Source organism: Mchenga conophoros, linkage group LG7 (genome assembly GCF_057382185.1).
Source record: "Mchenga conophoros isolate Kocher_MC1m ecotype Shallow Benthic linkage group LG7, M_conophoros_male_GT1.1, whole genome shotgun sequence".
Taxonomy (NCBI): Eukaryota; Metazoa; Chordata; class Actinopteri; order Cichliformes; family Cichlidae; genus Mchenga; species Mchenga conophoros.
The window spans coordinates 61720486-61726485 of NC_140532.1; the positions used below are offsets into that span (position 1 = coordinate 61720486).

Here is a 6000-nt window from a genome sequence, read left to right on the forward strand (position 1 = left end):
TAGCACATGTTTTTCAAGTCTCAAGGTCATCTTTACCAATTCCAGTGATTATAAGAAATATTGTTTATATTTTCCCTACAAGAGACAGTATTGCGCTCGATTGGGTCTACACAAATTTAATGAGAGTTTATGAGCCACATCTATCAGATAGTCATTTGTAATGAAAGATAAGAACATTTAAAATACAATAAGTTGAAGTAATGGTTAATGGGACATTTTTAAACTGGTGAATTGGGGCTGTGCCCCAGTTTGTTGTTGTGAAGAGAGCTTTCCATTAGGGGTGCAACGATACACAAAATTCACGGTTCGGTTCGATACTTTGGTGTCACGGTTCGATATTTTTTTGATACAAAAAAATGTTCATGCTTTTGTAATTTGTCATTTATTAAAATTATAAATAGATATTTTAACTCAAAAGTACAGTTTTTAAATTAAATGTTGCTGAAACAACAAAGTAATAAAAAAATAAATCTATCTGATTGAGCAATCACTCATCTTTGGAAAAGAGAGTTTATTACAGCGAAATGGCTCTTTCCAAAATAAAAGCTATACTATACGCTTCTTCTGGGCTATATTCTCAGCAGCATATTAAACATATCAGGTCCCCATAAGGAGAATCATGTGCTAACGGCTGTCTAAATGACTCGGCTAAAGTTTGTAGCATGCGTGCTTGTTGTTTTTGTCTGCTTCCACTTGTCTTTGCACTAGGATGATGTCGGCGTAAATGTGCAGTCATATTCATTGTGTTCCCACTAGTGCTGTCAGCGTTAACTTGAAATGACGTTAACGCCACACACGGCAAATCTCCGTTAACGAGCTACCGCGGATCGCCCCGTGCGTGGGACTGGACGGTGTCAACACGTTAACGAGCAAACTGCGCTAACGCAGTAGTTCCCACCCATGTAATTGAGCATTGCATGGCACATCCGACATACATGAAGACCAAAATAGTTCCAAACGCCAGATCTGAATGAGGGTGGGGAGGTTCAATTTGCCATGTTGCAACAAGCTTCGCTTCTGTCTTGCTAGCTTGCGCTGTGCTCAGTGGATATGCGCTCGACAGTGCAGCCTAGGCGGAGTAGTCTAACGCAGATCCACTGAGCTCTCAACACAGACAGCATCGTCAGAAGAAAAGTTGATAAAATAAATGTAAAAATTTGTATTGTTTGATGCATATGCGTACCAAACCGAAAGCACTGTATGAACGGTTCAATATCAATACGAGTATCATTGCACCCCTACTTCCCATAAAAGCAAAGTGATTGGTGTTCTGCTGGATCAGCTGGAGGAGGTTGATGGGGAGAAGCTTAGAAGTTGTTGGGGAGTCACTCTCTCTGTGCAGCTGACACTAACATTCCCCAGCTAGACAAGAAGGCACAACAGAAACTCTTCTTCCTCAGAAAGTTGAAACAGGCCAAACATCCAAAGAAATGGCTGGAGAGAAGAAAAGTATTATTCTACTATCTATCGGTCCGTGAGTCGTTTGGTACTGGGTGGCGAGAGTTGAGGCTCAGGTGTGAAATGTATGGTTTTCAGGGTTTTCAGCGTTATTTTGTTATCGTTTTTATCGTTAACTCGATTTTCCTGGGTCTTTTCACGTGTGTTACGAATAAATCTTCTTTTTTTCGGTACCGGTACTAGTTTGTTGTATTTATCCGCAACACCCTAAAGGCCGGTCCATGAAAATATTGTCAAGCATAAACCGGTCCGTGGCGCAAAAAAGGTTGGGGACCGCTGATCTAGCGTTGGGATGGACTCCATCTATGCCATCAGAATGAAGAAGAAGACACACAGTATCAACAACAATGTCTCCCAAATGGTCCAGGACAACAGGAACAACCTGGGCCGGGTCATGGGGGCAGCAGCCTAAGAGGAGAAGCCCAGACCTCCCTCTCCCTGGCCACCTCCTCAGCTTGTCCAAGGCATTCTCAGGCCAGTCATGATATATCTCTCCAGCATGTCCTGGGTCTGCCCCAGGGCCTCATCCCAGTGGGACATGCCCAGAACACCTCAACTGTTTCCATCTTTGAAAAGCAGAGATGAGATTCTGAGACCACTCAGAGAAGTGGTGGCTTCCACCAACCCAAATTTCCACATGGCAAAGAAACCTCAATACACACAATGCACATTATGGAACTGAGGACACTTTATCTATTTTTTATTTTATTTTTCTTTACATTTAAATTTATGTTTATTTTGTGTTTAATTAATTGCCTATTTTATTCAGTCTTTTTATTTTGTAATTTCTTTTAAATTTATTGTTATCATTACTTTTATCCTAAGATAAAGCGATTGTACTAGTATAATGACAATCAACAAATGATCATTCATTCAAATTTACTGTCCACTTTTGCGTAGTCAATTATTGTAAATTTAGGGAAATTGGAAGAAATAAACACTAAAACAATATAATAATACCCTAAGCCCAAAGATCAAACAACCCACTTTGAGCAAGGACAGGCATCTGTTGCAATTGGTTAGTGGTGAGGGGAGGAAGACAGGACAAGACAGACTCAGACTGCACATCCTCCTCACGGTCACTTGGGAGGGCCTGCTGAGGGACAGCTAACCAGTGCTAAGCTACTTTGGCCAACACTGACCACCAAGATCTAGTTAGTTATAGGATTATTTTCAACAGTGTGGAGCCAGGACTCCAGTTTACAGAGCTTGGTTTTCAAAGCAATGAACAAGCTACAATTATTACAAGTACCATTAGCTCTAACATAGGGCAAAAAAAAAAAAACCTAAACAGACGACACCTGAGTAAATCATTTACAGTTTTTCTCAAATGCTAAAACACGTCACAAACGTTACCACCAGGTCCCCCAATGTTCAAACACAACACCCTTCTCTAAAGCTACATAAACACAACCACACCTTCCCACTGCAAAACTCAAACTCCCACACCAAGAGAGCAGCTCGAAGCTGTCAAAACTGTAAACACTATACACAGCATTACACACTACAGCAAAACAATTGAAAACACAATGCTCAATTTGTGAGAAGGTTCTTTGGTTCATAACTGCCAATGCATATTTTTTATAAACTGTACAGTAACGGATCGTCATAGAACCCTGCAGAGGATTAGGCATTTAGATTTGTGAGTTTCACATGAAGACTATAAATCTATAAAAACATCCTGCATGTACGTACACTACTGTAACACAACTCAATGCAAAAACAGAATCTATCGCACACAACAGTACTCTCGGAAACATGATCAGGGTGTGAAGTCTTTTTTATTGTCTACACGGTCATTTTACAGTATTACACACAGTCACTGTGCGGCATCATGTCGCCGAGCTGCATTGGGCCACATCACCTCATCCACATCACAGGCTATATTGTCCCTTGCTAGGCACCGCGGGAAAAACGCCCTGGAATGGCGAATCCATCCCTGGAAGGCCTCCACTGGGATGTCAGCACAGGCCAGCTCCATTGCCCGTACGAGGTTCTCTCTTGTGTATGGCTGTCTGTCATACACCTTCCATCTCCATGATGAGAAGAACTCCTCTATAGGGTTCAGGAAAGGGGAGTAGGGTGGCAGACAGACGTTTAAAAAGTGGTCACTGTTGGTGGTGAACCACTCTCTGATTTGGTGTGTCTTGTGGAAGCGGACGTTGTCCCAAATGATCACATACATGTGATGTGCTAGCCTAGGATGGTGTTGTTGATGGTCCAGGAGGATGTCTTTTAGCTCCCCTAGGAAGGTGAGGAGACGTTGGGTGTTGTAAGACCCAAGGACAGCATGCCGGTGGACAAGCCCCTCCGTACCCATAGCTGCACAAAGAGTAATATTACCCCCCCCGTTGGCCAGGAACCTCAGTGATGGCTCTCTGGCCAATGATGTTACGGCCTCTTCGCCTTCGTTTCTGGAGGTTGAAGCCAGCCTCATCCAGGAAGAGGTACTCATGGGGTCTGGCCATCGCGTCCAACTGCATTATCCTCTGTGAACATGGAAAAGCGTACAGGTGTTCAGAACGGTCAATCAGGTAGCACAGTATTGTCCAGAAGTAATGTAGGCCACTAAGCAACACAGTATGTCCACTAACTGTACTGTGGACATGGATGTATACGTACTTGCACATACTCGTAACGTTGTCCTATGTGTCGCGCAGAGTTGCGCTCAAAGGGAACCCTGTAGACCTGTTTCATCCTCATCTGTTGGCGCCGGAGAACTCGGTCTATTGTGGACACGCTGACAGCATCAATGTTCTCAAAGTTTACATTATCTGCAATGACTTTGTCTCTGATCTCTCGGAGTCTAATGCAGTTGTTCTCACGGACCATATCTGCAATGAGGGTTTCTTGTGCCGCTGTGAATATGGCAACCCTCCCACCTCTATGTGGCATTCTTTCAGCTCTAAAGAAAGAAACATGTGTTGTCAATTGACTGATTTATATGTAAAACTACATGTAAGGTAACAGACCACTTTCACAGGCCTGTAAAACTGTAGTGTGACAAAGAAAGCAATAGCGTACTATACCTGTTGTGTTGTCTAAATGCCTTGATAATGGTGGCCACGGTGGACCTACTCAGGTTTGGATGTACTCTTCGTCCCGCTTCAGCCATTGTCATGCCATGGACAATGACATGGTCAATTACTGTTGCTCGCATATCATCTGTTATGATGGTGCGAGGTTGTCTTCTTCTCCCACCTGGACCTTCTCCTCTCTCTTGTTGGCCTCCTTGTCTTCCTCCTCTACTCCGAACTCCTCTTCTTCTTAGGCCTTCACCTCTTCCTCCTCTGATCTCAACCCCTCTTCCTCTTTGGCCTGCAGCTCTTCTCCTTCCGCACGCTCGAATGCCTTCATCCATTGTGATTGTTTGGCACCTTCACCAAACTATGCTTTCATAGGTGGGGTCACATCATTAGCAACAGGTGTCTTCAATTTTGAGTCATTGTGTGTAGTGAATGACGCCAGGTGTGTTCCCTGTGTTCACAGATTGGTGACTGTGGCAAGCATTTTGCATCACATGGGCTTTCATTTGAGAATATGAGCAGAGTTGTTTTGCAACATGTGTTTTGGCAAGGAAAAATGTGTTTAGATTTATGAGTACAGAGGGTTGTGTTTTGTGAATTGTGTCTTCATGTGACATGTGTTTATGGTACTGGAATATGGTGGCTACATTTAGTAAATGTGTTTAGACTACTGGTCATTTGGGTTACAGGATTGGCTTTTGTGTTTTAACATTTGAGAAAAACTGTAACATACCCATACACTGCATATAAAAAGCAGAGGCAGACACATCATCCACTGGTTTGTAAAGTCCTGTTATGGAGCCTTGAGTTTCACCACAGCCTTGTTGGCGTGGATCTGACTGAGAAACCAGGGGGCAATGCAAATCATAAGTTAATGTCTTCCTTCAATCAAAATGCAGTCCCTACATTTAGCTCGTAGCTCGTGCGGTAGAGCAGGTCATCTACTAATCGGAAGGTTGGTGGTTCGATTCCTGGCTTCCCCCTAATCTGCATGCCAAAAATCCTTGGGCAAGATACTAACCCCATGTTGCTCTCCGATACATCCATTGGAGTGTGAATGTGTATGTTAGATAGGCACTAACACCTTAGAAAAAGTGCTTGTGTGATTGGGTGAATGAATTAGTTGTATAAAGCTCTTTGAGTGCTCAGATAGAGTAGAGGAGTGCTACATAAGAACCAGTCCATTTACCATTCCCTAAAGTGTACCTTGCTTCACTATTCTCTTGACTCTAAGCAAGTGATTCCTGCCCTCCAGGAAAACAATCATGAGCAATGATACTAACAATGTCTGTAAGGCATACACCATTAACAATGACATTTAAGGCACTGTTTAAAAAGTACATGCTTGCATTAACAACAGCCAATGTGTTATTGTACCTTGGCCCAGTTCAGTTCCTCTAAACAGGCCAAACCTTTTCCAATAAGCCAGTCACTGATTTCAGCAGCGGTAATATGGTAATATGAGCATATTTTATGCCACTGTTTATAGACCCAGATCAACGCCAGTAAATTTTGC

General features: G+C 43.0%; 1 pseudogene; it reads right to left on the reverse strand.

Annotated features, from left to right (window-relative positions):
- Positions 1-3354: 3354 nt before the first annotated feature.
- On the reverse strand, positions 3355-4784 carry LOC146571430 (uncharacterized; annotated as a pseudogene).
- Positions 4785-6000: the final 1216 nt, after the last annotated feature.